This window comes from Pinus tabuliformis, chromosome 7 (assembly GCF_031772625.1).
Source record: "Pinus tabuliformis cultivar Carrire ecotype Pingquan chromosome 7, CPIR1, whole genome shotgun sequence".
NCBI lineage: Eukaryota > Viridiplantae > Streptophyta > Pinopsida > Pinales > Pinaceae > Pinus > Pinus tabuliformis.
The window spans coordinates 1,845,486,189-1,845,509,936 of NC_142293.1; the positions used below are offsets into that span (position 1 = coordinate 1,845,486,189).

The window sequence follows — 23,748 nt, forward strand, 5'->3', positions numbered from 1 at the left end:
AAAGACTTACTGTAACACTGTAAGGGAAAGCATTAATGGATCAATAGATTTGGAACTAAGCTTTGCCGCCATGGGCCACCACCCCAATATATATATTTTTTGAAACTACTAACATTTTGGACCTTGTGTGTAAAGAGATTACATTTTTTAGCTTAGACATCACGTCATGGTAAAATTACAGAAATCTGTACATCCTGTTACGTTTGCAATGTTCTTGATTTTCTGTTTACTGTTTTTGCAAATATGAGATATCCAATGGATATGATAGGTTTACTGTTTTTGCATTTTGAGATATCCAATGGATATGATAAAAAAGACAATAAATCATTGGCTCATTTGCATATATACATATATACCAATAATTGACTCACTTACATAATGCTTAATATTTGATCATATATACCAATAATTTGCTCACAGCTGGATATTTGCCTATAAATAAGTAAACCAGGTAAGGTGGATCTCGGAGAATTTCAGTTCATTATTTTGAGCTGCCTCACTTTTTAGTATATCATATCATATCGAGTAGGAATGGCTCTGGTTTCTATCGCATCGCTGGCTCCCAGATGGCGCGTGCACAAATCGTTGGTGAGTCCTAGTGAGGTTAAGGGCGTCAGCAGAACGATCTCAACTTCGATCCGCATGTGTCGGACAATCTCTATATCCGATGATGGTGTACAGAGACGCATAGCCAATCATCATTCCAACCTCTGGGACCATAATTTCATACAGTCCCTCTCAACGCCTTATGGGGTAATTTTCATCTTTGAAGTTTTTCTTTCGTGTATTCCTTCTTCACTCACAATTGAAACATTACTGAATGTATATGGGTGGGTCAGGCAACTTCGTACCATGAACGTGCTCAGAAACTTATTGGAGAAGTAAAAGAGATGATCAATTCAATCTCGGTTAAAGATGGAGAATTAATCACTCCCTGCAATGATCTCCTTATGCGCCTCTCTGTAGTCGATAGCATTGAACGTTTGGGAATCGATAGGCATTTCAAAAGTGAAATAAAATCAGCTCTGGATTATGTTTACAGGTAAGTCATCGCAGCGTTGTCATCATTATTTATTTATACTTTATAAATTTCCCTCAGGTCTTTTTTCCAAGTATCTCAATTGTATATTTCCTTTGTTCAACGAATAAACTGATGTTCTATGTCATATTTGCTTTCAAAATCTAAAAAAAATTGTAATATTTTGATAAATTCAGGTAGAGATTTTTGTAAATCTAAGTTATAGTTGTTAAACTTCAATATTTTGGGTGCTCTAGAGGTTTTTGATGGTGCTGAATCTATTTTTACTTTCAAAACCATGATTTAAACATTCCTTGCGCAACATTATTTGCCCAAATTCCAACCAAAAATAGTCATCCATACAATTCGACATAAAATAATCATCCTGACAATTCAACCTAAAATAGTCATCCGAACAATTCTTCCAACTCAATAAACTTGTCTTATATTTTTTTCTATCCATCCATTCTCTTTTATATATATACCCTTTCCATATCCTCATATATTTTTCCAGTATTTTCCACCTTCCCATCTTCATATATTTTCTACAATATTTGTTCCACTGCAATCCTCATACTTATTCTCTTTTTTGTTTTTCAAAAAAAAAAAAAACCTTCGTTTTCATTAAAAGGAAAGTTTTCATTTACATAGCTTTTCTTCTAATATGTCCATCCCACAAAAATATGTCTCAAAACAACTAGATACACTGCAGATCCTCGGCTAATCAGTAAGAATACGAATCCTCATACTCATGCTTATTCATATATATAAGATAATAATATCCTCCATCTTAAATTGAACAATTATTTCTGTTAACCGTATACAAGATACCATGTCATGTTTTAGTTGCCTTACTTGAGTCCATACAAAAGGCTGCAAATATAAATTTATTTCTATATTCTTCCCAAACAAATTTATTGATTTAATTTTAGCAGTTGCTTTTATTGAACTTCTTTTTCCTTCAATATGAGGTTGACTCATTATTATTGTCCTTATCTTTATTAGGTAGTTTACCTGGACCCTTATTTGTTTGTTATGTTTTGATCACGACCCTTCTGGTTATCTTTTTAACTCCATTCAATACTTCTTGTAAATATATTCTCACATTATGAAGATTCTTACAAGCACAAATAACTTTGACATGAAGTTGGAAATTCAGTCAGTGCCATGATCTGCATCTGTAATCTTTTCCTCAACTGCAGCAAGTTGATCACTAATCTATGTGTGTTGGAACTACTACACACCTACATGCGGACTCTTAGTTAGAGCATAGGACTACATGCAAGATTCATTTTGCATGATTTACTCTTTGATTTGCTCCTTCTTTAACTCCGCAACTGGTTAGTTCTTCTGCATGATTTACTCCCTGATTTGCTCCTTCTTTAACTCCGCAACTGGTTAGTTCTTCTACATGATTTACTCCCTGATTTGCTCCTTCTTTCACTTCGCACCTGGCTAATTCTCTCCATAACTTGTTGTAGGTGTTGAGTCTTCTCATTGATCACCACTATGGTGCATTACCTTGGGATCTTCACCCAGTAATGCTATATCATGAGCATTGTAACCTATTTTCTAATGAATCATTCTTTTGTTCTTTCGATTTTCTTTTAGTGTTTTTGCTCTGCAAAGTTGTGTGTTCAACCTTTACTAGCTAGATTCATCTGTGCAGGTTTTCTAACACATTTACATGGTATCAGAGCTTACAGGTTGCTAGATAAAAGGCGCACCAGTACTTTATTTTGCAGGTATTGCAGCTTGGAGATCGAAGATCGACAGAAAAATGGAGTTTCCCAAAGCATCGATCCTAATATCGTACAACTATCACGAATGGAAGGACCAAATGGCTCGATACCTTCGTCATAAAAGGTTGTACAGGATTACCATGGCTATAGAAGTGGAACCCACTTCAGCCATAGAGAAATCCAAGTACCTCAACCGTATGGATGAGGCCCACGGATCCATATGCATGTGCATTTCTCCAGAGTTGCAGTTTCATCTATCTGCTTGCAATACTCCCAATGAGATTTGGAAAAAGGTTGAAGAACTCTACGGGAAACAGGATGAGATGAAAGGACATTTGCTCGAAGTGGAGCTGCTATCATTGGATCCACGGAACTATGACAGAATTCAAGACTTCTTCACCAAATATAATGATCTATTGCTGCAACTCAAGGGTTGTGGAATTGACAAATCCAAGGAGGAGAGTCGCCAAGTTCTCTCTATTATGTCAAAGCTCGGACCGGAATACTCCATTTTTGTGTCTACATTTCATTCAGTAAGGCTTGCAACAGGTAAATCCTACACTATGCCTTCTCTCAAAGAATATATGGAGTTCCTTATTTTTGAGCAAGATAAACTCATTGGCATGGGGAAAATCAAACCTCCAAAAGCGCATGCACTTGATATGCATGATGGCAGCCACAATAAAAATCATAGATCTGATTCAAATCAGAAAAATCAGCAGCAAAAAGACAAGGGAAAAGCGCATTCCCATCCAAAGAAGGAAGGGTACACCAAGCCCTTCAATGACTCCTCCGGCTCGAAAAATGAGAAAGGGAAGAAAGGAAACAGATGCACCTACTGTCAAAGAGGATTCCATCCAGAATCTTCTTGCATGAAGAAACAAATTGACCAAATGGTATCCTTTAGAAGCACAACCTTGGGGACCACATCCCTCAGGACGCCAAGAAGAAAACTGAGGATCCGCCACACGAGAAAGGTAACAATTTTCATGCTTTAGTTGCAATTAATTCTTCTCCTTATGCATGGATTATAGATTCTAGTGCATCACATCATATGGCTGCTGCAAAGGAAGTCTATTCCTCTTTGGATGCATGCAAAAGACCTCCCATCCTCATGGGAGATGACTCACCTATTGAAGTCACCGGAAAAGGTAGAGTGGAACTTTTACACGGAAGCTTTGAAGATGTGCTTCATGTTCCAAAACTTTCGGTAAACTTGCTTTCAGTTTATCAAATCACTCATTCCGGCAGCGGAAAGAGAGTGGAATTCACTCCAAATGCAGTGAACATATATGACCTACATAGCAACTCCAAAATTGCAACCGGTGAGGAAAAAAATGGAGCCAGACTATATACATTTTCTGAATTTATTGAATCTGAATCCTCCCTATTGCTTACACATGCTGATGATAGTAGTAGGCTTTGGCACGAGAGGTTTGGTCACTTAAATTACAGGTATATGCAGCAGCTAAACAAGAATGAGATGGTGGAAGGCTTGCAAAATATCAGTTTCTCCAAAGAAGTTTGTGAAGGGTGTGTCCTTGGCAAACATCCTAGAGAAACGTTTGACACCGGCAAGACTCACAGAGCATCCTCTCCTCTAGATCTAATCCATAGTGATCTCATTGGGACTTTTCCTCATCCTTCCATCAACAAAGAAAGGTATGTTCTTACATTTATTGATGATTTCTCACGGTATACTTGGGTGTATCTTCTCAGGGCCAAATCTGAAGTTTTTGCGCACTTTGAAGATTTCAAAGCACTAGTTGAGACACAGTCAGAGAGAAAGATCAAAGCCCTCCATACAGACAATGGGAGGGAATATGTTAACACAGCACTTCAGAACCTTTTCCTTCAGTCCGGCATACAGTTGCAGTACACAGTTCCATACACTCCGCAGCAGAACGGAGTTGCTGAGAGAAAGAACCGATCTCTCAAAGAGATGGCTTCCTGCATGTTGCATGCTAAGTCACTGCCTCATAAGCTATGGGCTGAAGCACTTAATTGTGTTAACTACATCCAGAACATATCTCCTCATAGGTCTGTCAAGGATCAGACCCCTTTTGAGGCTTGGAGCGACACTAAACCATAGGTCACCCACTTCCATGTTTTCGGCTCCCGAGCATGGGCCAAGATCCCCTCTGAAAAGAGAAAAGCTCTTGATCCACAGAGCATTGAGTGCATCTTTGTTGGATACCCTGATGGTGTGAAGGGATACCGGCTCCTGATTTCCTCTACGGACAAGCTCATCATTGAGCAAAGTGTCAAATTTGAGGAAAGTCTCTCCCATGCACCTCAATTGCCGCATGCAGACACCTTTTATCTACCTCATGTCCGAGATGATGACTCAGCACACTCAGATGTAGATATAGAGCATGCAGATGCCGAGGTAGAGCATGCAGATGTAGAGACGGAGTCTTTAGATACAAATCTAGTGCATGCATAAGATGATCCACATCCAAGCCCAGATCGGGCTTCCAGCAGTGAATCATATTCCCTTGTCATAAATCAGAGAACAAGGAGCTTGTTGGAGAGGTAAATCCCCTCTACGGATAGAGGCGATCCCTACTAGCCCAGCAGGGGTCTAGCAACAATCACACAATGCTGCTACGCATGTTCCTAATTACAATTAAACAAGAGGTAAAAAGCACCTACTTGGATTCCTGCGCTGTCGTTTGACGAAGAGATGTTGCCTTCGCTCCTCCGCTTCGGCTGGTCACAATCCTCCGCGATCTCCGCGAATAGATACCTACACACACGAAGAGGAAACAAACACAAGCGTGAAATCTAGTAAAAGTAACCATACATCAGTCAGAAAAGATGTAATTCACATTTAACCATTGCATAGACAAATGAGAATGGAACAATAATAGCAGTCATCTATTATTAATCAGAATAGAGAAGAGTACAACCAAATGTTCTGACGTCGGTAACCTTCTCAGGAGGGGCCAGTCAGCATGTATCTCAAGCATTCACCTTTGAGGATGATTCTCCCAAGACAAACAACTCTCTCTCTCACACAAATAGCACAAAACAACCTTCCCTAAGCAATCAATCACTTCCACACCTAGCACACCAAACCTATAGCAGCAATCTGAGCACTACAAGCTCTGTACAATCCAAGCTATTCCAAGCTAAGTCTAACTAGCTGCTCATGGTAATGGTGGAAGTTTATATAGGAGAAGGAGTCTCCTAAAAGGGTGGAAGGATGAGCTTATCCTTGAGGGAAACGGTTGCAAAGGGTCGAACAGTCATGCCATAGAAGGGAGTCGACATTCACAAAGCTAACAACCAAGCCTGGAGTTATCTGGAAGGCTGGTTGTTTGAACAAATTCGCCCAAACTGGATCAGCGCGGATAATGAGGAAACTGGCGCGATGTCGCCGCGTCTACATAACTGGGACAGTCATGTCAGCGCGGAAGCACATGGGAAAGGCGCGCTGGCGACCAGTGCGGAAAAGTGATGTCCTTCCGAGCTTTCAGCGCATTGAATACACTATGGAGCGCCAGTAATCGCGGATATTTTTCAAACAGACGCGCTGATGCATAAAACTTTAGAAAAATGGGTTTCTGGGCTAGTTCAGAAGGCATGAAGCTTAGTGATTGACATAGCAGGGTGACTGACAGGAAGGCAGTGACAAATTACTGTGTAACAGAGCTTACGTGAGATATATGCACAAGACCACCCAGCTGCTAGAAATGGTCTTGTGGGGGATAATTCTAATCTGCAGAGGACTAGCTCAGAGTTTATTGAGCCTCCTCTTGCCCTCACTGCCACTGAACCATCGCCATCCTGGCATTGTCATTTGGTTCATTCTTCTGATCCACAGTCTTATGCTGAGGCTGCTGGGCATCCATCTTGGGAGTCCGCCATGGAGGAGGAGTATAACTCCCTCCTTGAGAACAGACCTGGGATCTGGTCCCCCTTCCTTCAGGAAGGAAACTTGTCCGATGCAAATGGGTCTACAAGACCAAGAGTGCTGCAAATGGGCAAATCACCAGACGGAAAGCAAGGCTAGTAGCCAAAGGCTTCCAACAAGTGCATGGCATTGATTATGACGAGACCTTTGCTCCAGTAGCAAAGATGGATTCCATATGCCTTACACTTGCCATTGCGGCTGCCCAGGGGTGGGAAGTACATCAGAGAGATGTGAAGAATGCCTTTCTTCACGGAGACCTATCTGAGGAGATCTACATGGAGCAGCCACATGGTTTCATTCAGGATTCATCTTTGGTCTGCAGACTGAAGAAATATCTCTACGGCCTTAAGCAGGCCCCGAGAGCTTGGTATGCGAAGATGGATTCTTTTCTCTTATCACAAAACTTTGAAAGATGTAAGTCTGATCCGAATGTTTACATGCTCAGGACACATGATTCTCTTCTTATCTTAATTTTATATGTGGATGATCTCCTAATCACTGGCAGCTCGGCTTCAACCATTGCTACAATCAAGAGGGCTTTGCATGATAGGTTCTTGATGACGGACATGGGTCCATTACACTTCTTTCTTGGTCTTGAGATCAGCCAGGATGCCACAGGCATCAAACTCTCTCAGGCTAAGTATGCACGGGATCTCCTCGAGAGATTTCGCATGACTGACTGCAAGCGAGCACCGACTCCTTTTGTCTGGGGTCCGCCTTGAGGATGGAGGTGACACTCCATTAGTTGACAACACTCTCTACCGAAAGCTGGTGGGGAGCTTATTGTACCTCACCCACTCCAGACTAGATCTCTCATATGCAGTAGGGGCAGTTTCCAGATACATGCAGGATCCGCATGAGCTACACTGGAATGCTGCCAAGCGCATCATCCGATATGTGCAGGGCACCATCACCTTCGGGATTCACTATGCAGCAGGCACTGCATTGAATCTCCTTGGCTTCACAGATTCTGATTGGGCGGGAGACAACATTGATCACAAGTCCACCTCCAGATATTCACTCAGTCTAGGATCTGGCCCTATCTGTTGGTCGAGCAAGAAGCAGACTGCTATTGCTCTCTCTTCAGTTGAGGCCGAGTACATAGGAGTAGTCAACATCACCATTCAAGCTCTGTGGCTACAGCACTTCCTCGTTGAGTTGGGCGTCCAGTTCCACTAGCTAATTTTCATCTGGTGTGACAACTAGAGCACTCTCAAATTTTGCAGGGATCCAGTACAGCGGCAATGGACGAAGCACATAGAGATCCATATGCATTACATCAGAGACTTAGTAAATGATCGGGTCATTGATTTGCAGTTTTGTCCTTCAGCAGAACAGACTGCAGACATCTTCACCAAGACATTCACTGAGCAGAAGTTTCGCTCTCTACGTGATCGTCTTGGAGTGAAGGACACAGTTGCTTAGCAACTGTCTTTTCTTTCTCTTTTCTTTTGATTACATTGTATTTTGAGGGGGGGTTTTTTCCCATGAGGTTTTCCCTCTTTCCTCAATTTTAGTACAAGTTGCACTGTATTTTGGGTGACCTTTGACCTTAGTTGCCAGGACCCATTTTCTATTTTTCCCCATAGTGGTGTTCAGGGGGGGTGTTGGAAATACTACACACCTACATGCAGACTCTTAGTTAGAGCATGGGACTACATGCAAGATTCCTTCTGTATGATTTACTCCTTGATTTTCTCCTTCTTTAACTCCGCAACTGGTTAGTTCTTATGCATGATTTACTCCCTGGTTTGCTCCTTCTTTAACTCCGCAATTGGTTATTTCTTCTACATGATTTACTCCCTGATTTGCTCCTTCTTTCAATCCGCAACTGGCTAATTCTCTCCGGAACTTGTTGTAGGTGTTGAGTCTTCTCATTGATCACCATTATGGTGCATTACCTTGGGATCTTCACCCAATAATGCTATATCATGAGCATTGTAACTTATTTTCTAATGAATCATTTTTTTGTTCTTTCGATTTTCTTTTAGTGTTTTTGCTCTGCAAAGCTGTGTGTTCAACCTTTACTAGCTAGATTCATCTGTGCAGGTTTTCTAACACATTTACAATGTGAGCATAACAAGGTAATCTGTGACTGAATCCAATTATTCTGAATTGGTTCCGTAACATTTCTATTGTTGTTTTTTTCTCAAACAGGTGAGGAATCAATGATCTTTAAGTGTATCCATAACCTTCTGCTTGACTTTCATTCATTTCTTTTTATGAGTTATGAATTCTTGCAGATCTCTATATAAATGTACATTGAATCCTTGCCAATACTTCAGAATTTTTTCTCTTCCTGTAAAAAATGTAATCCTAATTTAGAAATTCGAGGGCACATAAAATCTATCCTCGTTTCAATTTCGAGGAATCTGAAAAATTAGCTTTTAAAAGAAATATTGAAATCCTCTTACTGTTGACCATTTTCTATAGTTATTGGAACGAAAAAGGCATTGGGTGTGGAAGAGATAGTGTTGTTGCCGATCTCAACTCAACTGCCTTGGGGCTTCGAACTCTTCGACTACACGGATACCCGGTGTCTTCAGGTATACATAAAAATCTATTAATCCTTGAAGTTCTTTTATGATAGCTCTGAACTTCCATCTACTGGCAGACATTTATTGCTAATACATTATACGTTAAAATCAGATGTGTTAGAACACTTCAAAGAACAAAAAGGGCAGTTTGCATGTTCGGCCATTCAAACAGAGGGAGAGATAAGAAGTGTTCTCAACTTATTTCGGGCTTCCCAAATTGCCTTTCCGGGAGAGAAAGTTATGGAAGAGGCAGAAATCTTCTCTACAATATATTTAAAAGAAGCCATACTAAAGCTTCCGGTCTGCGGTCTTTCACGAGAGGTGAGGGGGTCATACTATCATCATAACATGACATAGCCTAATTTACACATATGTTGTGATCTGTATTTTACAATTTAAATTTTGTTGTTGGCAGATATCGTACGTTCTGGAATATGGTCCATCGACGTATTTGGACAGGACCCCATTTATTTGTAGGTCCATGATTTCATCGTGTAACAACATTTTTTATTCGCAAAGTTACATGGATCCACTTATGTTGAGAGAAATCCAAAGCCTTATTAAATCTGGATGAAGATGGATATATGTTCTTTGATATATAAACAGATACAGTTAGGCCATTTGATGTTGTTTTGTCCATTAAGCCAAGGGACATTGTTGCTTTTCACAAAAAATCTGTGTTAACAATTTAGATTTCCTGTCAAATTTTCAATTAATGTTCGTTACATTTGTTTGTTTCCAGGACGCCAAATATGAAGACCCAAAAACTTCTAGAACTTGCAAAGTTGGAGTTCAATATGTTTCACTCTTTACAACAGCAAGAGCTAAAACTTCTCTCCAGGTGATGTGATGAATTATGTCATCGGATAATATCTGTTTAGCAGACAAACTAGGATTTGAGTGGTCTACTGTAAAATAACGTGAAATCAATGAACTTTGTGTGTAGATGGTGGAAAGATTCGGGTTTCTCTCAAATGACCTTCCCTCGACATCGTCACGTGGAATATTACACTTTGGCATGTTGCATTGATAGTGAACCACAACATTCTTCATTCTTTGTTCAGACTTGGATTTGCTAAAATAAGTCATCTTGGCACGGTTCTTTGTTGGAATATTAATTCCAACTGCCGTGCAGGGACAGCAACGGCAGCCCGGTCATCTGCCGGAATCCGCCATCAAAACGGCGACTGCAAACAGGATTTCGTTCCGGAAAATTGTCATGAGTCCATCGGACCGCCTTTCTTGCAATTGTGGTTTTCGTACAAACGCCTCTGATACAATCAGCTGCTGACACGTGCCCAGAGCTACTATTCCAAAACAGCGCTTCATCGGAGCATAAAGGTCAGTCAGAAAAGTCCGCTCGATATTGATTGAAACCGTTCAATGGAGATGAGTGTTGTCCACCGTCCGATTGAACCAGGGCTGCGTACAGGTCTGCACCATGACTTGCGTGAAGTGAAAGTTCCTTGTTTGACCTCCGTATCACAGTTAAAATCGTATGCAAGGCTGACTAAATTAATTGACCGCCATGCTAAGAATTAAATGGCATTCGTAAATGGTTGGTGAAGATTTAATTTTAATGTTTTGTATTTGTCTACGGGAGTATGGCAAGTAAGACAGTATTGCCTTGTTTTTGTGGTGTTGGCCATGGAGAAATTCAAGAGGAGCGCAGCACTATGAACCAAAAAAAGAAAGGAGGCATGCACAGCAGTGCATAAGGAAATGAGGGTTGTTCATTGCATATGTATTGGCAATGAAATGCACAACAGTGAGGATCAAAAAAAAAACCAAAACAAAGCAGTGTAATGAGTGAAGGTAAGGGCACAGCAGTGTGAAATGAAAAACCAGAACAGAGTAATGTGAGATGGCATGAGACACAGCAACGTGAAGAAAAATTTATCCACAGCAATGCGAATGTGTAATGTGTGAAGCAGCGTGAAATTTTGTTTTTCAAGGCAAATGGAGAATGCACAGTAGTGCCAAGAAAATGTGCGAAATGAAACAAGAACAGTGTATGTAAATTTTTTTTATGCTAGAGGTTTTACAGAGCATGTAATCCTTTGTTTTTGTGTTGGATGTTTTTTGTAATACGCATGAGCGTATGATGAAATTATTTTTCTTTACAGCAGTAAATGTAAGACTTTGTTTTTACGGCAGTAAATGTAAATGAGATTTTTACACACAGCAGTGTAAAATCTCAGGAGGAGACAGAGTAATATTTTTTTTAGTTTTGGCACTGCATCTAAAGCAGTGTCTGGTTGTAATCCCTCTGTTAAAGAGGAAGGTGCTTTTCAGCACAGTCTTTTGGTGAATCCCTCTGTCAAAAGGAAGATGCTTTTCAGCATATACTGGTGAATCCCTCTGTCAAGAGGAAGATGCTCTTCAACATAATCTCTGGTGAATCCCTCTGTTAAGAGGAAGACTCTTTTGTAACAGCAGTTTTGTAATCCCTCTGTTGAGAGGAAGAATCTTTTTTTTGTAACAGGCAGTCATATTGATGAATGCAAAGTTTTTTTTGGGGTGTAGAAAATCTCTGTTTCTCTGAGTCAAAAACAGCGTCCCTGTGTTAAAAGATCTTGTGGCAGAAACAAAGCATTGTCTCTGTGTTCAGTTATTTTGTTTTTGGAATTTTACCAGAAAAATTCCCAACAGTGGTATCAGAGCAGGTTTAGGCTCTTTAAAGGTGTTAAAGAAGCTGAAGGGAGGAGTCTTTTGTTGCATCAGTAAGCCCTCTCCAACAAAGTGAAGTCTCAGGCAAAATAATCCAGGTATTCCTCAAAGTTTTTTTTGTTACTGCTGAAGAAACAATCAGTATTTTAAATACACAGTCCAATATTTGAAGCATAGTTAAGAATGGCAAGGTCAAAGAAGAAAGTCTCCAATCCTCCTAAGGATGTGTCTCCCTCTACTACTAAAATAGAAAATAATCAATTTGAAAGCATTCTATTTGAGGCTCCAAGGTTCAATGGGAACTTTTATATATGGGAAATAAAAATGAGGACTTTCTTAAAGTCTCAAGGGATTGAAATTTGGGAATCAGTGATTGATGATAGCAAGATGGATAGAGAATCCAAGGAGTACAATGCAAAAGCAGCAAAGACAATCTTGGATGGACTGCCTGATTCTGTAAAGAAGAATCTAGGAAAATATTCATCAGCAAAGGATGTGTGGGACAGACTTCATGACCTTCACGCAAAGGGAACACTGACCATGACTATCAGTCAAGAAGGAAATTCTGAACCCATCATAGAAGCTGAAAATGAGAAGGTTGACCTCATCAAGCTTCAAGTACAAGAAAGGGATGAAGAGCTCGCCAAGCTTAAGAAGGAACTTGATCAAAGCAAAAGGAAGCATCATGAAGAAGTCATATCCATGACAAATCAATTGAATAAAGCAAAGAAGCAGGAAGATACCTTGTCAAGTCAACTTGAACAAAGGCACAAGAGAGTGAAAAAACTTGTAGAAGAGATTGGACACTACAAGGTAGAGGTATCCTCCCTTAAGTCTGAACTACAAGAAGCCGGGAAGCAGGCACAAGGAGCTGAGAAGAAACTGGAAAGCAGTCAAGCAAAGAATGAAGAAATCTCCAAAATGAAGTCAGATATCATCTCCCTTAAAATAGTAGCAGCTGAAGCTACTCGTAGCAAGGAATAAACTGAGGAACAACTTGCAAAGAAGAATAATGAGTGTGAAAGATTGGAAGAAGAGATTGTCCTCCTCAGGAAAAAGGTTGAAGGGATGAAAAAAATCATGAAGAGCTCTCAAGCCTTGGATGACATGCTTAGCTATCACAGATCTCCATCTGATAAATCAGGACTCGGGTATGTAGGTGAACCCTCAAACAAGAATGAAAATGCTTTAAGCAAAGGAGATATGAAGAAGGCAGAAAGAAATTGTGATGCTCCTAGTTCCAACAAAGGCAAGGAGAAAAATCAAGGCTACAATAGAAGAAATTCTACTCCAAGTAGAAAACCAGCTCCAAGAAGAAATGTTGATGATGTCAAAGAGGCAAGATGCAATGGTTATCATCAAAGGATCTCAAGGCAGAAAGGCTTCAGAAGTACATCAAGGAAATCACCATCTCCCAGGTACCAAAGTTCATTTTTTGGTTATTGTTATTCTTGTTCAAACTTTGGTCATATGGCAAAAGACTATAGAGCATTTCATAGAGATAAATGTTATGGTTTCCGACAACCTCCAAGAAACAATTTTACAAGAAGAAATCATGAAATCTTATTCATGAACAATGTAGAACGTTTCAAGTGTCATAACACTGGGCATATGGCACGTGATTGTAACTTAACATGGGCTCTTACACAAGCTAGACCCATGCAAAAGAAGAAAGTTACACAAGTATGGAGAAGGAAGGAAATACAGTCCGAAAGTCCTTTGAGCTCCCCAGCCAATCTAAGTTTCTTTTGAGAAGACTTTGCCAAAAGGAGACAATGCATACACTTAGGGGGAGCCTATAATTCTTGATCATTATTGTTGAACTATATTAACAGTCATTCTTCCCATGAATGGGAGAAAGGAATTGAAGTCCCTTGAAGATCTTCTTATAAGGGAAAGATATGGAATTAAATCTGCCATAAGAGCAGAGAAGAAAAGGTTGCAGGATAGCTTGGAGATGCAAAGATTGGAAATCTTGCCTAAGGCAGAGAGAAAGAGGATATTACATGATTGGAGTGCCTGAGCACAGCAGTGAAAGCGATGAAAGGAAAGCTGATATGAATAGGTAGAAAAGCTTTGAATTTTTATGAAGTGTTTGGGTATGACTGAACGCCCAGCAGTTGAAATTAAAGGGGAGTGTTGGAATATTAATTCCAACTGCTGTGCAGGGACAGCAACGGCAGCCCGGTCATCTGCCGGAATCCGCCATCAAAACGGCGACTGCAAACAGGATTTCGTTCCGGAAAACTGTCATGAGTCCATTGGACCACCTTTCTTGCAATTGTGGTTTTCGTACAAATGCCTCCGATACAATCAACTGCTGACACGTGCCCGGAGCTACTATTCCAAAACAGCGCTTCATCGGAGCATAAAGGTCAGTCAGAAAAGTCCGCCCGATATTGATTGCAACCATTCGATTAAGATGAGTTTTGTCCACCGTCCGATTGAACCAGGGCTGCGTATAGGTCTGCATCATGACTTGCGTGAAGTGAAAGTTCCTTGTTTGACCTTTGTATCATAGTTAAAACCGTATGCAAGGCTGACTAAATTAATTGACCGCCATGCTGAGAATTAAATGGCATTCGTAAATGGTTGGTGAAGATTTAATTTTAATGTTTTGTATTTGTCTACGGGAGTATGGCAAGTAAGATAGTATTGCCCTGTTTTTGTGGTGTTGGCCATGGAGAAATTCAAGAGGAGCGCAGCACTGTGAACCAAAAAAAGAAAGGAGGCATGCACAGCAGTGCATAAGGAAATGAGGGTTGTTCATTGCATATGTATTGGCAATGAAATGCACAGCAGTGCAGATCAAAAAAAAACCAGAACAGAGCAGTGTAATGAGTGAGGGTAAGGGCACAGCAGTGTGAAATGAAAAACCAGAACAGAGTAATGTGAGATGGCATGAGACGCAGCAGCGTGAAGAAAAATTTATCCACAGCAGTGTGAATGTGTAATGTGTGAAGTAGCTTGAAATTTTGTTTTTCAAGGCAAATGGAGAATGCACAGTAGTGCCAAGAAAATGTGCGAAATGAAACAAGAATAGTGTATGTAAATATTTTTTATGCTGGAGGTTTTACAGAGCATGTAATCCTTTGTTTTTGTGTTGGAGGTTTTTTGTAATACGCATGAGCGTATGATGAAATTATTTTTCTTTACAGCAGTAAATGTAAGACTTTGTTTTTACAGCAGTAAATGTAAATGAGATTTTTACACACAGCAGTGTAAAATCTCAGGAGGAGACAGATTAATATTTTTTGTTGTTTTGGCACTGCATCTAAAGCAGTGTCTGGTTGTAATCCCTCTGTTAAAGAGGAAGGTGCTTTTCAGCACAGCCTTTTGGTGAATCCCTCTGTCAAGAGGAAGATGCTTTTCAGCATATACTGGTGAATCCCTCTGTCAAGAGGAAGATGCTCTTCAGCATAATCTCTGGTGAATCCCTCTGTTAAGAGGAAGACTCTTTTGTAACAGCAGTTTTCTAATCCCTCCATTGAGAGGAAGAATCTTTTTTTTGTAACAGGCAGTCATATTGATGAATGCAAAGTTTTTTTTTGGGGTGTAGAAAAACTTTGTTTCTCTGAGTCAAAAACAGCGTCCCTGTGTTAAAAGATCCTGTGGCAGAAACAGAGCATTGTCTCTGTGTTCAGTTATTTTGTTTTTGGAATTTTACCAGAAAAATTCCCAACAGTGGTATCAGAGCAGGTTTAGGCTCTTTAAAGGTGTTAAAGAAGCTGAAGGGAGGAGTCTTTTGTTGCATCAGTAAGCCCTCTCCAGCAAAGTGAAGTCTCACGCAAAAGAATCCAGGTATTCCTCAAAGTTTTTTTTGTTACTGTTGAAGAAACAATCAGTATTTTAAATACACAATCCAATATTTGAAGCATAGTTAAGAATGGCAAGGTCAAAGAAGAAAGTCTCTAATCCTCCTAAGGATGTGTCTCCCTCTACTACTAAAATAGAAAATAATCAATTTAAAGCATTCTATTTGAGGCTCCAAGGTTCAATGGGAACTTTTATATATGGGAAATAAAAATGAGGACTTTCTTAAAGTATCAAGGGATTGAAATTTGGGAATCAGTGATTGATGATAGCAAGATGGATAGAGAATCCAAGGAGTACAATGCAAAAGCAACAAAGACAATCTTGGATGGACTACCTAATTCTGTAGAGAAGAATCTAGGAAAATATTCATCAGCAAAGGATGTATGGGACAGACTTCATGACCTTCACGCAAAGGGAACACTGACCATGACTCTCAGTGAAGAAGGAAATTCTGAACCCATCATAGAAGCTGAAAATGAGAAGGTTGACCTCATCAAGCTTCAAGTACAAGAAAGGGATGAAGAGCTCGCCAAGCTTAAGAAGGAACTTGATCAAAGCAAAAGGAAGCATCATGAAGAAGTCATATCCATGACAAATCAATTGAATAAAGCAAAGAAGTAGGAAGATACCTTGTCAAGTCAACTTGAACAAAGGCACAAGAGAGTGAACAAACTTGTAGAAGAGATTGGACACTACAAGGTAGAGGTATCCTCCCTTAAGTCTGAACTACAAGAAGCCAGGAAGCAGGCACAAGGAGCTGAGAAGAAACTGGAAAGCAGTCAAGCAAAGAATGAAGAAATCTCCAAAATGAAGTCAGATATCATCTCCCTTAAAATAGTAGGAGCTGAAGCTACTCGTAGCAAGGAAGAAACTGAGGAACAACTTGCAAAGAAGAATAATGAGTGTGAAATATTGGAAGAAGAGATTGTCCTCCTCAGGAAAAAGGTTGAAGGGATGAAAAAAATCATGAAGAGCTCTCAAGCCTTGGATGACATGTTTAGCTATCACAGATCTCCATCTGATAAATCAGGACTTGGGTATGTAGGTGAACCCTCAAACAAGAATGAAAATGTTTTAAGCAAAGGATATGTGAAGAAGGCAGAAAGAAATTGTGATGCTACTAGTTCTAGCAAAGGCAAGGAGAAAAATCAAGGCTACAATAGAAGAAATTCTACTCCAAGTAGAAAACCAGCTCCAAGAAGAAATGTTGATGATGTCAAAGAGGCAAGATTAAATGGTTATCATCAAAGGATCTCAAGGCAGAAAGGCTTCAGAAGTACATCAAGGAAATCACCATCTCCCAGGTACCAAAGTTCATTTTTTGGTTATTGTTATTCTTGTTCAAACTTTGGCCATATGGCAAAAGACTGTAGAGCATTTCATAGAGATAAATGTTATGGTTTCCGACAACCTCCAAGAAACAATTTTACAAGAAGAAATCATGAAATCTTATTCATGAACAATGTAGAATGTTTCAAGTGTCATAACATTGGGCATATGGCACGTGATTGTAACTTAACATGGGCTCTTACACAAGCTAGACCCATGCAAAAGAAGAAAGTTACACAAGTATGGAGAAGGAAGGAAATACAGTCCGAAAGTCCTTTGAGCTCCCCAGCCAATCTAAGTTTCTTTTGAGAAGACTTTGCCAAAAGGAGACAATGCATACACTTAGGGGGAGCCTGTAATTCTTGATCATTATTGCTGAACTATATTAACAGTCATTCTTCCCATGAATGGGAGAAAGGAATTGAAGTCCCTTGAAGATCTTCTTATAAGGGAAAGATACGGAATTAAATCTGCCATAAGAGCAGAGAAGAAAAGGTTGCAGGATAGATTGGAGATGCAAAGATTGGAAATCTTGCCTAAGGCAGAGAGAAAGAGGATATTACATGATTGGAGTGCCTAATCAAGCGATGAAAGGAAAGCTGATATGAATAGGCAGAAAAGCTTTGAATTTTTATGAAGTGTTTGGGTATGACTGAACGCCCAGCAGTTGAAATTAAAGGGGAGTGTTGGAATATTAATTCCAACTGCCGTGCAGGGACAGCAACGGCAGCCCGGTCATCTGCCGGAATCCGCCATCAAAACGGCGACTGCAAACAGGATTTCGTTCTGGAAAACTGTCATGATTCCATTGGACCACCTTTCTTGCAATTGTGGTTTTCGTACAAATGCCTCCGATACAATCAGCTGCTGACACGTGCCCGGAGCTACTGTTCCAAAACAACGCTTCATCGGAGCATAAAGGTCAGTCAGAAAAGTCCGCCCGATATTGATTGCAACCGTTCGATTGAGATGAGTGTTGTCCACCGTCCGATTGAACCAGGGCTGCGTACAGGTCTGCACCATGACTTGCGTGAAGTGAAAGTTCCTTGTTTGACCTCTGTATCACAGTTAAAACTGTATGCAAGGCTGACTAAATTAATTGACCGCCATGCTAAGAATTAAATGGCATTCGTAAATGGTTGGTGAAGATTTAATTTTAATGTTTTGTATTTGTCTATGGGAGTATGGCAAGTAAGATACTATTGCCCTGTTTTTGTGGTGTTGGCCATGGAGAAATTCAAGAGGAGCGCAGCACTGTGAACCAAAAAAAGAAAGGAGGCATGCACAGCAGTGCATAAGGAAATGAGGGTTGTTCATTGCATATGTATTGGCAATGAAACGCACAGCAGTGCGGATCAAAAAAAAAACCAGAACAGAGCAGTGTAATGAGTGAGGGTAAGGGCACAGCAGTGTGAAATGAAAAACCAGAACAGAGTAATGTGAGATGGCATGAGACGCAGCAGCGTGAAGAAAAATTTATCCACAGCAGTGCGAATGTGTAATGTGTGAAGCAGCGTGAAATTTTGTTTTTGAAAGCAAATGGAGAATGCACAGTAGTGCCAAGAAAATGTGCGAAATGAAACAAGAACAGTGTATGTAAATTTTTTTTATGCTAGAGGTTTTACAGAGCATGTAATCCTTTGTTTTTGTGTTGGAGGTTTTTTGTAATACGCATGAGCGTATGATGAAATTATTTTTCTTTACAGCAGTAAATGTAAGACTTTGTTTTTACGGCAGTAAATGTAAATGAGATTTTTACACACAACAGTGTAAAATCTCAGGAGGAGACAGATTAATAATTTTTGTTGTTTTGGCACTGCATCTAAAGCAGTGTCTGGTTGTAATCCCTCCGTTAAAGAGGAAGGTGCTTTTCAGCACAGTCTTTTGGTGAATCCCTTTGTCAAGAGGAAGATGCTCTTCAGCATAATCTCTGGTGAATCCCTCTGTTAAGGGAAGACTCTTTTGTAACAGCAGTTTTGTAATCCCTCTGTTGAGAGGAAGAATTTTGTTTTGTAACAGGCAGTCATATTGATGAATGCAAAGTTTTTTTTTGGGGTGTAGAAAAACTTTGTTTCTCTGAGTCAAAAACAGCGTCCCTGTGTTAAAAGATCCTGTGGCAGAAACCGAGCATTGTCTCTGTGTTCAGTTATTTTGTTTTTGGAATTTTACCAAAAAATTCCCAACATTCTTGACGATATTTACGACACCTTTGGAACAATGGACGAGCTTGAACTCTTCACAACGGCAGTTAAGAGGTGGTCTGGCGATACCAATTCAAAGAATTTTAGAAGAATGTAAGCTTCATCACTCCATTAATCTTTAGGAGCTAATTTACTTGACCAAAATTTGTGTTTATATGATCAGATGGCATCCGTCTGCGACGGAGTGGCTTCCAGAATATATGAAAGGAGTATATATGGTGCTTTACGAAACCGTTAACGAAATGGCAGGAGAAGCAGAAAAGTCTCAAGGCCGAGACACGCTCAACTATGCCCGAAAGGCTGTATGTACAGTAATAAAGCATACATACACAACTATTTCTTTGTGAGAACGTAATGTGATTATTAGTTCATTTGCTTTGTTTGTGCTGTTGCCTATGCAGTTGGAGGCTTATATTGATGCTTATATGAAAGAAGCGAAGTGGATTTTGAGTGGTTTTTTGCCAACATTTGAGGAGTACCTGGATAATGGGAAAGTTAGTTTCGGTTATCGCATTGGCACATTGCAACCCATTCTGACGTTAGGCATTCCCTTTCCTCAACACATCCTACAAGAAATAGACTTTCCTTCCAGGCTCAATGATGTGGCATGTTCCATTCTCCGACTAAAAGGTGACATTCATACCTACCAGGTATCTCCTGTGACCCTCTCTATTAAATCCAATGGAAGGAATTGTTTTTTGGATTGCATGATTGGTTAGTTTTTCTTTGCATTTCATGATTGGTTCTAATTTAGAGTTGGATAAACGATTTACTGGCACGGAAAGTGCAGGCTGAGAGGAGCCGTGGAGAAAAATCTTCGTGTATATCATGTTATATGGAAGAGAATCCCGAGTCAACAGAGGAAGATGCGATTAATCATATCAACTCCATGGTCAACAAATTACTCAAGGAACTAAATTGGGAATATCTGAGCCCTAATAGCAATGTTCCTCACTTCCAAGAAACATGCATTTGACATTCTGAGAGCTTTCTACCATCTCTACAAATACCGAGATGGCTTCAACGTTGCGAACTATGAAACAAAGAATTTGGTCATGACAACTGTCATTGAGCCTGTGTTTTTATTTATGCATGGCAATAAAGCCTCATCAGATGTGATGCAGGAGCATCCAATTAGGGAGGCGACAGCTGGACATGCTGTTTTAAGAATTTTTTTAAATTTACTTTTCAGTTTACTTTTATTGTTATTTCTTTTCAAGAAGGCTGTCACAGCCAATGTTGTTACTTTTTATTTTTTGAGAGTAAATAGATTAGAGAATAGTCTTAAATAAATTAATACTTGAATAACAGCAAAAGGGAATGTAACTGCAAATTGCAATTGCAGGTAGTTCCTCAACTGAATGAGGCTACCAGCAGCTTAAATACACAATCAAAAGATGAACAAAGGGTTGTTGCCAACAAAGGAGAATAGAAACCAAAGAATGTAAACTCTGACAGAATATTTTAAAACAGTAAAGAGAAGCATTTCAGGTATCAAACAGTTGTTATTATGAATGACTATAATCTGGTACTGTGCACGAAATTAACTACATGATTGAGGGACTGTTAACGAGACTGTGCATCACATCGAAGCAACTAAACACTGCAAGAGAATTCATTCAGGTACTTCACGAAAGCAAATCATTGAAATTCTTACAAGTAGAAGATTTATCATTTCTATAAATATATATACATACATTGCATAAATATTTGTTATAGTTCAGAGACAACATCCTGTAACCCAACACAAGTTCAGAGCATAAGGCATAGTGCCTTCCAAAAAAAATATACAATTGCCAAACAGTCCTCAGATATTTTCATTACAAACCAAGAAGGGTTCCTGTGACCCAGGACCAACTAAACAAACAAAGACGGGACCACGCTCAACAACCAGAGCCGAACTGTACAAAAATTGCATTCAAATTCACAACCAAAATCTCAGCAGAGCCACGGTCACCAACGACCAACTAACGACCCAGAACTTTTGATGGACAGACAGAATTGAGGACCAACAAAAACGAGACTTTGTCTCTACAAAAACAACCTACATGACTGTATAAGATAAACAGGAAGGACCCTACCCGGTTCAAGTGGAGACCGGAACGGAAGAGCGAAGAAACAGTAATCGTCAAGGACCAAACCCTTGCCACCACCACAGAGGAGCGAATTACCTGCACAGTCAAGAGACAATGATTAGAGAGGTAGCATAACCAGTTATATGGAGAATAAACTGAGAGAAGGGTAAAGATGAGTACCCTGAAGGTTACCTGAAGTGGAGAGTAGGTTCCATAGTCGAACCCAGGACCAACAGCACACCAAACAACGACAACCCTTAAGGTGAGCCGAACCACCAGAAACTACAACCCACGACCAGAGGACCAACAACGAGGGTTGGTCACAAGAGAACGTAACCCACAACCAGAGGGCCAACCACCACCAAGACCAACAACATTCGAGCCACGACCACAAAGCCACGAAACCCCAACTGCTCACAAGGAGCGGAATTGTTAGCAGAAGAAAAGCAAAGAGGGAGCCTGAAATCGGAGCAGAGAGGTTACCTTGTGTTAGAGCCGAACTATCGCCAAGGAAGTCGGGTTGAGGACCTGACAAGAATGCGCACCATAAACATAGTCAAACGCAGCAGAGACAAACCAGAAGTGCAGCAAACCAACTAAAATTACAGAGAAATCACCGCATACCCAGGACGACCACAAAGCTTAGCATTGTTTTGAAAAACCACACAAGAAGCAGCCACCAAACTCTTCGATAAAACATCTTAACATTACCCAGTAACATAGAACCAGAGTCGAGATCGGAACCAACAGAGAGTGGGAGGCAGAGAGCCATTACCATCGGGCGGAAGGAACTAGATAAGGGCACAGAGGAGCAAGCGAAACTTGCAGCAACAATAACCCAAGCTACAACCAAAACCCGCGCCATAGAACCATAACACGAAGACCAAGACAACCTAGAAAAGGTGGCGAAGTTAATGCTCCATTAAAACCTCACCAAAAATCCCAGTTGCATACAAGCGCGGGAAGAGATCACGTGGGCCAGTTGCCACAAAGGCACGCACCTCAGCTTTTGGGGTGAGTCATCAAATTTTGGTATCATAGCAGTTCTTTCCTTAGGGAAGAAAAAAAATTATGGAGGTAGGAAGAAGGGGTAGAGTTAGAGCTATTTGGAGGGTAGCCAATGAAGGACTGCGCGAGGAAATCAGGATCCTAAGTGCCAGATTAGCAGCAGTAGAAGCAGGGAGGCGCAGGGATCCAGAAGGTGGTGACAATAGTGAAGAAGAAGCTACAGCTACGACAGATGGGTCTGATGAGGAAGGGTTAGAGATAAAATTGTTGAAATCTGTTCTATTAGCAAGCAGCAAACCGAAACCTGAACTATCAAACTATGATGGCAGTTTATCCACTGAAGTATTATTAGACTTGATTAGCGAGTTGGATAAATAATTCGAATGTGAGGAAATCAGTGAGGATAGGAGGGTCAAATTTGCAGCTACAAAACTGAAGGGGCATGCAACACTGTGGTGGGACAGTGTGCAGGCAGAGCGAAGGAGATCAAATAAGCCACCAATTAAAAAGTGGACTAGAATGATCGCCAAGATGAAAGGTAAGTTTTTACCTAAAGACTCTCAGATTGCTCTATATAGACAGGTACAAAACCTGAAACAAAGAGTAATGATTGTGAAAGAATATACATAAGAATTTTATAGAGTGAATCTGCGAGCAGGTTATGTTGAAGATACCCCAGAAAAGACAGCAAGGTTCGTGAATGGATTATGGATGGAGATACTGGATGAGATCAGTATTCTCTCTCCCAAATCTATAGAAGAAGCATATCAAAGTGCTTTAAAAGCAGAGGAGAAGATCACCAGGAAACAAAATGCCAGGAGAGGACGTGGATCCGACCGAGGAAGGGGACAGTCCTTTGGCAGAGGCAGAACTGCCAGCAGCAGTGAGGAAGGCAACAGTTCAAAAACTACAGGGTCAACTGATAAAGAAGGTAACACTAGAGGGGGAAGGCCTTACCAGCGAGGGAGAGGTAACGACAGAGGCAGAGGGAATGCCTATCAGTGTTACAAGTGTCACAAATGGGGACACCGGTCTTTTGAATGTCCTGAAAGTGATCAAGCAGGACAAAGAGGAGCATATGTTGCTCAACCAGAGGAAGCTGAGGCCCCACCTCAAGAAGTGGAGAACATGCCTGAAACAGGAGAGGCCTTGGTGTTGAACAAAGTCTTGTTGAAGCCAGCTAAAGAGTTAGCTGATCAGACACAACGGAAAGCCCTGTTCTGGACTGTGTGTAAGTCACATGGGAAGTGTTGTAAACTGATTATTGACAGTGGAAGCACTGATAACCTGGTAGCCACAGAGATGGTAGAGAAACTGGGTTTAAAAAGACTGAAACACCCAACCCCATACCGGGTGTCTTGGTTACAAAAAGGGCATCAACTGTTTTTTTATGAGCAATGTGAAGTGAAATTTCTATTGGCAAGTATAAGGAT

At 40.4% G+C, this 23,748-nt stretch overlaps 1 pseudogene; it reads left to right on the plus strand.

The window, feature by feature from the left end:
- Nucleotides 1-428: 428 nt before the first annotated feature.
- Nucleotides 429-20,664, plus strand: LOC149255803 ((R)-linalool synthase 1, chloroplastic-like; annotated as a pseudogene).
- The last annotated feature ends 3,084 nt before the right edge of the window (nucleotides 20,665-23,748 follow it).